Source organism: Miscanthus floridulus, chromosome 7, assembly GCF_019320115.1.
Source record: "Miscanthus floridulus cultivar M001 chromosome 7, ASM1932011v1, whole genome shotgun sequence".
Lineage (NCBI taxonomy): Eukaryota > Viridiplantae > Streptophyta > Magnoliopsida > Poales > Poaceae > Miscanthus > Miscanthus floridulus.
This window is the reverse complement of record NC_089586.1, coordinates 76,509,538-76,521,289: the sequence shown is the minus strand read 5'-3', so window position 1 is coordinate 76,521,289 and position 11,752 is coordinate 76,509,538. Positions and strand designations below refer to the sequence as shown.

The 11,752-nt window shown below is 38.4% G+C and overlaps 2 non-coding genes across 2 annotated transcripts; both read left to right on the top strand.

Moving 5' to 3' along the window:
* Window positions 1-3,226: 3,226 nt before the first annotated feature.
* Window positions 3,227-3,335, top strand: LOC136468150 (small nucleolar RNA R71). Its single transcript, XR_010761689.1, has one exon. It is a non-coding gene; the product is annotated as a small nucleolar RNA R71 (small nucleolar RNA).
* Window positions 3,336-8,767: 5,432 nt separating this feature from the next.
* On the top strand, window positions 8,768-8,874 carry LOC136468153 (small nucleolar RNA R71). The gene has a single exon (XR_010761692.1). It is a non-coding gene; the product is annotated as a small nucleolar RNA R71 (small nucleolar RNA).
* The last annotated feature ends 2,878 nt before the right edge of the window (window positions 8,875-11,752 follow it).

Below are 11,752 nucleotides of genomic sequence, written 5' to 3'. Positions count from 1 at the left end.
GCTTTGTCATACAGGAGCTCATCATGTAGTATGTTTATGTTTTTCAAAAGATAAATCTCCAGAACTTTAGAATCACTTGGAACAAGATAAATAGTAGCTCTACCTTCTCATATCATATCTATCAATTACTTAGACTTAGATCAAGCATACGCTACCCACGAGTTTCAAGTTCAGAGTAAATTCTTATATCAAAACAGTCGTATCCAAGACTCAGGACACTTCAAGGCTGAAAATTAGGTACTTGAAAGGAATTACAACAGAGCAACTATTCATCATTTCCATGTTAAGAGATTATCCTTCAGAGTCCTTTTATTTATTCAGCTCTTAAAAATAGAAAACTTAGACACACACTTTTTATTTTGTTTTCATTTTTGAGATCACACCATACTATTATATATATAGCTAATACAAATATAAATTTTTATTTTCCTTTTAGTTTGTTATGCATCTTTTTATGACTTAGAAATAATAGAACAAAAGAAAAAGAAATACTTAGCTAGATACATTGGGATGCATTTCCCCCAAGCAGGATGTTGGCGTGGTCAAATGTTGAAGTTGAGTGATCCTTCTTAGAGCAGATTTGCCAGAGGATGTCCCTTTTGTCCTGGGATGGAATGAGATAAAGACAACTGGGTGAATTTGCTCTTGATCTTGGTGCATCATCCTGCAAAATACCAACAAAAATACCAAAACTCATGGAATGGATTTGGGTAAAAGGGTTAGCAATCAGCCGTCCAGAGATTAGTTATTCTTAAGGTTTAGAAATATTTTTGTTTTGACATATTTTTAATAGGATGTCTTTCTAATGTCTTTTTGGATTTTCCATTTTTATATGCATGCAAGAAATATGTATGTATGGTATTTTTATTTTTATGCCACCACGGTGAATATTCCTACGGTCTTTTACACACCGTAAAATTACTCATGTGGGGCTTAAGATTTTATGATGATAAAATTTTTATTTTATATTCTAAATGTAATACCTATGCAGGAAAGTAAATATGCTAACGTGAAAAGAATTCATACAATGCTAGTAAGTAAATATGGTTAACTACCGATGTTACCTCCCTACGAGGGTTCAGATTTTTAAGTCCTCCGGGTAGGACTTTACTAGAGCAGAGCCCTTTATTCTTCTGGTGGATCTATCGGTCCTGAGGATGGAGACCTTGATGGTTGCACCTCTTGTGATGGTGACTCTGATGGTTGCACCTCTTGTGATGGTGACTTTGTTGATGTCACTTTTTCCTTCCACACCTGCTTGGTCTGTGGACTTGATTTTGGCGGAGTGGGTTCATCTTTTATAACTTCTTCAGGTTCCTCATCTTCCTCCCAACTTTTCTTTGGGGATTGATTCTTCTGGTGTAGGGAAGATCGACGTCTCCTCCTAGAGCAGGTCTTCTTGGGTTGTTCATAAGTGGTATAACTATTAAAATAACAGCATACCTTTTCTCCAGGTAATTAGAAGTTGACTTGTCCAGATCCAATGTAGATGATCACGTTGGTTGTGTTGAGGAACGGTCTTCCTAATATGATAGGTGTATCATCTTCTTCACCCATGTCTAGAACCATGAAGTTGGTAGGGGCAAACTGATCGTGTATTCTTACCATGACATTTTTTGCTATTCCTTCTGGAAACCAGATTAATTGGTCCGCCATCTGTAATTGCATATATATAGGGAACAAAGGTTTGTTACCAAATAAATATTCGTATGTTACCTTGGATAGTATGTTGACATTCGATCCATTGTCGTAGAAGGTCTTATGGAAAATTCTTTGTCCAATGGTAGACTCAATCGTTGGTATGCCTGGATCATCCTTCTTAGCAAGGAATGATAAAGTGAGGAGGTGGTCATACTCTGATAGGAGTGTGTTGATCATGTTAACTGATTCTTCTTATGGTTGTCTGACCTTGTTCTTCCTCCTTCTCCTATTGTTCTTCCTCTTGGTTACTGTTGTCTCTTCGGGCTGGTACGACATCTGCGGATGTCTAGGAGATAGCAGGATGTAGTTCTTGAAAGAAAACTTCTCCTTTTTATCCTTGATTGTGAAGCAGACCTTGGCACTATCTGCGTAGATGATGGCTTTCACAATGCTTAGGAAAGGTCGACCCAAAATAATGGTTGCCCTTATATCTTCACCTGTTTCCAAAACCACAAGGTCTACGGGAACATATGATTGTCCCACTCAAACAGTGGCGTCTTCAAGAACTCGCTTGGGGTAGCAGAGTGATTGATCTGCAAGCTACAAACGCATATTTGTGTACAACAAAGTATCTCCATTAAATTTATCATAGATTACCTTAGGCATGATATTGACACTTGCTCCGAAGTCACAGATAGCTTCTTGGAAAATGTGCGGTCCAATGACGATGGGTATGACATGTCTCCCTACATCGCTTTTCTTTTCCAACAAGGTATAATCTATCCACCTTCCCGTCGATGGTTGTATATAGTAGTATGCTGCATTATGAATATCGACAAGATTTGCAGTTTCTAGATCTTCTGGTTGCCTCAGAATCTTACCTTTGTCGGATGGAGGAACAGCAGCCGCTAGCTGAGCTATTTGTGATTCTATCATTTTATTAAAGCTATGCTGGTTCTTAATGACAGAAGCAAACCTATCCATTCTATTATTTATGTCCTCTAGATATTTATCATTGGTAAATACCTTTCTAGATAATCCCTCCATAAGTTTGGATTGGTCAGCAATTAATTCTCTCAAGGGTGGTTGATTGAAATTATTAAAATTATTACCTTGATAGTTACCTTGGTAATTACCTTGGTAGTTTGGCCTTTGTTGCTGATTCCATCCTTGATTTTATTGAGGACATGAGTAGTTATTATTGACAAAGTTCACATCCTCATGGATCTCAGGGTAGTTTCTCCCTGAATGCCCAATGTTTCCACACTCTTCACACATCATGCAGGAATCATGAATATGCATGACTTCTTGCTTCTCATTGGCTCGATCTTCGAGCTTCTTCATCAGTAGATCCATCTTGGTAGACAAAATGTCTACCTCTTTGAGTTGATGCATACCTCCACCTCTCTTGTGGGTCTGAAGACATTCTTCATTCGAACCTTGGTTGGAGGCCATCTTCTCCACAAGAGCTGTTCTAGCTGGTATGGTGAGTGACAGGAATGCACCTCCAGCAGCAGCATCCATAGTCTCACGGGTACTATTGGTCAACCCATGGTAGAAAAACTGCATGAGTAGCTTATTTTCCATCCCATGATGGGGACATTCCATAATATAATCTTAAAAGCGTTCACATGCCTCAGGTATAAATTCATCATGTTGTTGCTAAAAGCTTGAGATTCTCCCACGCAGAGCATTGGTCTTGCTTGTGGGAAAGAACTTTGCTAGGAAGGTAGTGGAGCAGTTATCCTATGTAGTATTTCTATCTTTGTTGGCATAGAACCATTGCTTTGCCTTCCCCAAGAGTGAGAATGGGAAGAGGCGAAGTAGTATGGCATCTTGGGTTACTCCTTTGATGGTGAAAGTTCTACAGATCTCTAGGAAGTGTTGGAGATGTGGACTCGTATCTTCATGTGCCTTTCCACAAAACTGGCTTGCTTGCACCATGTTAATGAGGGCTGGCTTGAGCTCGAATCCATTGTCTCCAACAGTGACTATTGGCCCGGTTCGGATGTTGGCTGTAGTTGGAGCAGAGAATTCTCAAAGAGTCTTGTTAGCCATGGCTTAAAATTCTGGTGTTAAGCTTCACCTTATATGGTTGTCTTTTGACTCTAAAGCTGAAACTTTCTTGAGTTTAGCCTTAGTTTTCCTAAGTAATGCTTCTGGATCATCAACATAGTTTGTCAAAAGGTCAAAACCGATCATACATTACCCTGCATCAGATACACAAGTAGACAAATCAAGGGTAAGCCTATTTGTGCAGAGGTCAATGGTTATTTTGATCACATCAATAAGTATAAGTTTATCAGTACTTCCTTTGCCTAGCTACCTTCCCCGGCAATGGCACCAAAAATGCTTGATGGTATTTATTAACGTGTCACTTGTTTTAAGTAGTCACCCTATATTGTTTACATTCCTTAGCATCTTTTACTAGGTTGTCATCCATAGCGTTGGAGCTAGAAATGCTTGTTGGTAGAATCTAGTGCCACTTCTAGAATGACACTAAGAAGTACTTTAATATTTCATGTGACTAGAAAGAATATATATAAATAAAAGGAATCTGCAAGCGCACAGATAATTATACCATTGTAGCACATTACTCGAGAGTATTCCAGGTATCATTATTTATATTTTTACCACAGGGAAGGTCTGGCACGGACATGTATTGATAACTTATGCTATTTATGGAAAAGTAAACCATAACCAATATTATACTCATAATAGGGGTAAGTCATAGGATAAATTATGTATATGATCAGTATGGATTAATGATAAATCACTCAGAGTACTCCTTCCTATGGCATTAGCATGGTTAAGTAGAATATTAGAGGAATAATTCCTAAGTCATTCTTAATTACAAGTCAAAGTATACATTGATTAGTGCAATTACACCTAGTAGTCGTGGCTAAGGTCATCTTTATATCTACACATAAGGGATATTACCTTCAACCATGGGGCTTCTTAGCTTTCACTTGAGTCTTGAGCAATTGAAAGACAGAACGATCAAGTCAAGCACTATGTCTCAAGTTCTTTCCTCAACCATTATTCTGGAGTTTTTATAAGTTCTTAAAATAAAACTTAGATCTTCCATTATATGACACTCTCAAGTCTCTCAATATATGTGATATTTGTGGATCCTCACTAAGGCAAGAGTGATGTTATGCCTTTCTTTCTTCCTACAACTAATGCTTATGTGGAGCACATAGGAGTGGAGAAAGCTTAAAAGAGCATACTTGCAATACATATATTGTAAAGTCAAACTTCGGATCCAAAGAGAGTTGAGTCATACACTCAAATCAAAGTGTGCATGTCTGTGGATGTATGTGGTGGATATATATGGTGGCTAACCTATTTCTACTATGCTCCTCTACTATGCTCCTTGAAAACATATCTCGCCTTTGAAACTGGAAACAACTTTGCAAAAAAACATGGGCTATCTTGTTCATCTTTTCTTCTTTTTTCAGACGGGCATCTGAGTACTCATTGTTTTAGATATCTTGGACACTTGTCCATTTTTTCTCATCTTTTCTTCTTCTTTTTTTATGAATAACTTTCGCATAGCCTGATGTCTCTTTCCTACAATGAAACTTTTGAGAGATAGAAACAAGAACTTGGAGCATTTATTTGGTGTAAATCCTATCAAGAATATTTTTGCTGTTTTCTCACAGTGTAGGAGTAAAATATTTTTGGGTGGATCTAGATGGAATGGCATGTTATTGCACCTACCCCCAGTGTAGAAGTAGTGCATATTTGGGTGGTGTGCACGTGATCTTGATTTTAATAGCACGACAAACCTCTCATAAGGGTCAACAAAGCTTGACTAAATTCAATGCAAAACAAGCAGCATATATGTGAAAGTTTTCCTAATCTAAACATCATGTATGGCTGTGGTTGGAATTCAAGCTTTGTCATACAGGAGCTCATCATGTAGTATGTTTATGTTTTTCAAAAGATAAATCTCCAAAACTTTAGAATCACTTGGAACAAGATAAACAGTAGCTCTGACCTTCTCATATCATATCTATCAATTACTTAGACTTAGATCAAGCATACGCTACCCACGAGTTTCAAGTTCAGAGTAAATTCTTATATCAAAATAGTCGTATCCAAGACTCAAGAGAATTCAAGGCTGAAAATTAGGTACTTGAAAGGAATTACAACAGAGCAACTATTCATCATTTCCATGTTAAGAGATTATCCTTCAGAGTCCTTTTATTTATTCAGCTCTTAAAAATAGAAAACTTAGACACACACTTTTTATTTTGTTTTCATTTTTAAGATCACACCATACTATTATATATATAGCTAATACAAATTTAAATTTTTATTTTCCTTTTAGTTTGTTATGCATCTTTTTATGACTTAGAAATAATAGAACAAAAGAAAAAGAAATACTTAGCTAGATACATTGGGATGCATTTCCCCCAAGCTGGATGTTGGCGTAGTCAAATGTTGAAGTTGAGTGATCCTTCTTAGAGCAGATTTGCCAGAGGATGTCCCTTTCGTCCTGGGATGGAATGAGATGAAGACAACTGGATGAATTTGCTCGTGATCTTGGTGCATCATCCTACAAAATACCAACAAAAATACCAAAACTCATGGAACGGATTAGGGTAAAAGGGTTAGCAATCAGTCGTCCAGAGATTAGTTATTCTTAAGGTTTAGAAATATTTCTGTTTTGACATATTTTTAATAGGATGTCTTTCTAATGTCTTTTTGGATTTTCCATTTTTATATGCATGCAAGAAATATGTATGTATGGTATTTTTATTTTTATGCCACCACGGTGAATATTCCTACGGTCTTTTAAACACCGTAAAATTACTCATGTGGGGCTTAAGATTTTCTGATGATAAAATTTTTATTTTATTTTCTAAATGTAATACCTATGTAGGAAAGTAAATATGCTAAAGTGAAAAGAATTCATACAATGCTAGTAAGTAAATATGGTTAACTACCGATGTTACCTCTCTGCGAGGGTTCAGATTTTTAAGTCCTCCGAGTAGGACTTTACTAGAGCAGAGCCCATTATTCTTCAGGTGGATCTATCGGTCCTAAGGATGGAGACCTTGATGGTTGCACCTCTTGTGATGGTGACTCTGATGGTTGCACCTCTTGTAATGGTGACTTTGTTGATGTCACTTTTTCCTTCCACACCAGCTTGGTCTATGGACTTGATTTTGGCGGAGTGGGTTCATCTTTTATAACTTCTTCAGGTTCCTCATCTTCCTCCCAACTTTTGTTTGGTGATTGATTCTTCTGGTGTAGGGATGACCAACGTCTCCTCCTAGAGCAGGTCTTCTTGGGTTGTTCATAAGTGGTATAACTATTAAAATAACAGCATACCTTTTTTCCAGGTAATTAGAAGTTGACTTGTCCAGATCCAATGTAGATGATCGCGTTGGTTGTGTTGAGGAACGGTCTTCCTAATATGATAGGTGTATCATCTTCTTCACCCATGTCTAGAACCATGAAGTTGGTAGGGGCAAACTGATCGTGTATTCTTACCATGACATTTTTTGCTATTCCTTCTGGAAACCAGATTAATTGGTCCACCATCTGTAATTGCATATATGTAGGGAACAAAGGTTTGTTGCCAAATAAATATTCATATGTTACATTGGACATTATGTTGACATCCGATCCATTGTCGCAGAAGGTCTTATGGAAAATTCTTTGTCCAATGGTACGCTCGATCGTTGGTACGCCTGGATCATCCTTCTTAGCAAGGAATGATAAAGCGAGGAGGTGGTCTTACTCTGATTAGAGTGTGTTGATCATGTTAACTGATTCTTCTTATGGCTACCTAACCTTGTTCTTCCTCCTTCTCCTATTGTTCTTCCTCTTGGTTACTGTTGTCTATTCGGGCAGGTACGACATATGCGGATGTCTAGGAGATAGTAGGATGTAGTTCTTGAAAGAAAACTTCTCCTTTTTATCCTTGATTGTGAAGCAGACCTTGGCACTATCTGCGTAGATGATGGCTTTCACAGTGCTTAGGAAAGGTCGGCCCAAAATAATGGGTGCCCTTATATCTTCACCTATTTCCAAAACCACAAAGTCTATGGGAACATATGATTGTCCCACTCAAACAGTGGCGTCTTCAAGAACTCGCTTGGGGTAGTAGAGTGATTGATCTGCAAGCTGCAAACGCATATTTGATTACAACAAAGTATCTCCGTTAATTTTATCATAGATTACCTTAGGCATGATATTGACACTTGCTCCGAAGTCACAGATAGATTCTTGGAAAATGTGCGGTCCAATGACGATGGGTATGACAGGTCTCCCTGCATCACTTTTCTTTTCCAACAAGTTATAATCTATCCACCTTCCCATCGATGGTTGTATACAGTAGTATGCTGCATTATGAATATCGACAAGATTTGCAGTTTCTAGATCTTCTGGTTGCCTCGGAATCTTACCTTTGTCGGATGGAGGAACAGCAGCTGCTAGCTGAGCTATTTGTGATTCTATCATTTTATTAAAGCTATGCTGGTTCTTAATGACAGAAGCAAAGCTATCCATTCTATTATTTATGTCCTCTAGATATTTATCATTGTTAAATACCTTTCTAGATAATCCCTCCATAAGTTTGGATTGGTCAGCAATTAATTCTCTCAAGGGTGGTTGATTGAAATTATTAAAATTATTACCTTGATAGTTACCTTGGTAATTACCTTGGTAGTTTGGCCTTTGTTGCTGATTTCATCCTTGATTTTATTGAGGACATGAGTAGTTATTATTGACAAAGTTCACATCCTCATGGATCTCAGGGTAGTTTCTCCCTGAATGCCCAATGTTTCCACACTCTTCACACGTCATGCGGGAATCATGAATATGCATGACTTCTTGCTTCTCATTGGCTCGTTCTTCGAGCTTCTTCATCAGTAGATCCATCTTGGTAGACAACATGTCTACCTCTTTGAGTTGATGCATACCTCCACCTTTCTTGTGGGTCTGAAGACGTTCTTCATTCCAACCTTGGTTGGAGGCCATCTTCTCCACAAGAGTTGTTCTAGCTGGTATGGTGAGCGACAGGAATGCACCTCCAGCAGCAGCATCCATAGTCTCACGGGTACTATTGGTCAACCCATGGTAGAAAATCTGCATGAGTAGCTAATTTTCCATCCCATGATGAGGACATTCCACAATATAATCTTAAAAGCGTTCACATGCCTCAGGTATAAATTCATCATGTTGTTGCTAAAAGCTTGAGATTCTCCAACGCAGAGCACTGGTCTTGCTTGTGGGAAAGAACTTTGCTAGGAAGGTAGTGGAGCAGTTATCCTATGTAGTATTTCTATCGTTGTTGTCATAGAACCATTGCTTTGCCTTCCCCAAGAGTGAGAATGGGAAGAGGCGAAGTAGTATGGCATCTTGGGTTACTCCTTTGATGGTGAAAGTGCTACAGATCTCTAGGAAGTGTTGGAGATGTGGACTCATATCTTCATGTGCCTTTCCACAAAACTGGCTTGCTTGTACCATGTTAATGAGGGCTGGCTTGAGCTCAAATACATTGTCTCCAACAGTGACTATTGGCCCGGTTCAGATGTTGGCTGTAGTTGGAGCAGAGAATTCTCGAAGACTCTTGTTAGCCATGGCTTAAAATTCTAGTGTTAAGCTTCACCTTATATGGTTGTCTTTTGACTCTAAAGCTGAAACTTTCTTGAGTTTAGCCTTAGTTTTCCTAAGTAATGCTTCTGGATCATCAACATAGTTTGTCGGAAGGTCAAAACCGATCATACATTACCCTGCATAAGATACACAAGTAGACAAAACAAGGGTAAGCCTATTTGTGCAGAGGTCAATGGTTATTTCGATCACATCAATAAGTATAAGTTTATCAGTACTTCCTTTGCCTAGCTACCTTCCTCGGTAATGGCACCAAAAATCCTTGATGGTATTTATTAACGTGTCACTTGTTTTAAGTAGTCACCCTATATTGTTTACATTCCTTAGCATCTTTTACTAGGTTGTCATCCCTAGCGTTGGAGCTAGAAATGCTTGTTGGTAGAATCTAGTGCCACTTCTAGAATGACACTAAGAAGTACTTTAATATTTCATGTGACTAGAAAGAATATATATAAATAAAAGGAATCTGCAAGCGCACAGATAATTATACCATTGTAGCACATTACTCGGGAGTATTCTAGGTATCATTATTTATATTTGTACCACAGGGAAGGTCTGGCACGGACATGTATTGATAACTTATGCTATTTATGGAAAAGTAAACCATAACCAATATTATACTCACAATAGGGGTAAGTCATAGGATAAATTATGTATATGATCAGTATGGATTAATGATAAATCACTCAGAGTACTCCTTCCTATGGCATTAGCATGGTTAAGTAGAATATTAGAGGAATAATTCCTAAGTCATTCTTAATTACAAGTCAAAGCATACATTGATTAGTGCAATTACACCTAGTAGTCATGGCTAAGGTCATCTTTATATCTACACATAAGGGATATTACTAAGGAAGATTAAGAACAGAGCTTGTTCTTCCTTCATAACTAGGCCCTACTTGCACCTATATTCAAGGAGTGGACTATAAAGGACTCAACGGGAGTGTAACATCCGTGATCTACCACATGACTAGGAATATAGGGTGTATCTGTAGGTAAACAATGTATAAGCAACACGCTTAAACAATATCGACCACTCACCCCGTGTACACTACAGCGAGCGCTATACGTACTTATGCATAAACATAATGATAAACTAGCTATACTAAGTATGTAATCAAAGTAGATGATGAACATAATAACTAAGAACATGAATATTGTGAATACCAATGTTGTCATAACAATTGTAGCAAACATATAAAAGTAATAAGAGATACAAAAGAGAGGGGGTACAAAGATTATACCAAACCACGCTCTTGACAAGATTAGGAATCAAAGAGAAGCTTGCTTGCCTCCAGTTGGTATATTTAACACACGCAGATAAATTCGTAAGTGCACGGATACCACTGTAGCTTTCACCCAGAGATATTCCAAGTATCGTATCCATAGGGAAACGTGTGATACTAACTATGATCTAACTTTACTAGGGGTAGCAACAAGGTTAGGACAAATAGGAGCATAGAGAGGATAACTAAGGTTCTCTAGTTCTGACTTGGGTAAGCTTATGTCTTCTACTATTTAACTGGGACATTACTAGGGAAAGACACTAGCAGAGAATGCTTTCCTTCACAACCGCATCCTACGTGCGCCTACAGAGAGGAGGAGGACTACAAAGGATTAATGAAGCTATATAGTACATGCTATATAGAACTTATGTCACTCATGCGATCTACCACCTTCTGGAATGCAGGGTGCGTCCACGATTAACCCAAGTCTAAGCACCACGCTTACACTTACGATTAATACTTTACTCTCCCTATGTACTGAATAAAGCACTCAAAAGAGTCGCAAACCTAATGAACAATATATACAAGATACTTGAACCAGAAGTTGATTACTAGAGAAATCTCAGAAGCAAGCTCAGATAGAACTTGAATCTACCAAGGTACAAACCATAGAGAGAGCACCGATAGACCGGCACCTCCTCCAAACCATTCCCTCACTCTCTATCTCACTATTTCTATTTATAAAACTAGATCCTATGGAGGACTAATCTTCTCTTGATAGCTGGCTCTGATCTTCATGATATGAATTAGGGTTTTAGGGATCTACCTAGGGAGGGGGGTATAAGGTTGTTTATATAGGCCAGAGCGTCCATCGTGAGCCCTTAGATCAAACCAACTTAAAGAACGACGTAGATGCAACCTTGGAGGCGGTGGGGAACCGACTTAGCAATGAGGGGCTGACTGGTGGATCCAAGGGGTTGGGCGGCCTGCATGTCGGGCCGACTGGCCCCACATGTCAGTGTCTCAGGCTCCACTTTGGTGATTCACCTTCTGGAGTCTTCTAGAGTCTTCCCACGCTGTTTACGTAGTGGAATTCCATAATTTCCTTTGACAAATAAGCCCCCCTTGACGGTTTTCTGAATAAACCCTGCTAAAAACACATATTCACCAAAACTCATGGAATTTATTTGTTTAAACCCCTATACCTATGTTTGGTGATGGAATTAAGTATAAATATATGTTATGTTGATGGT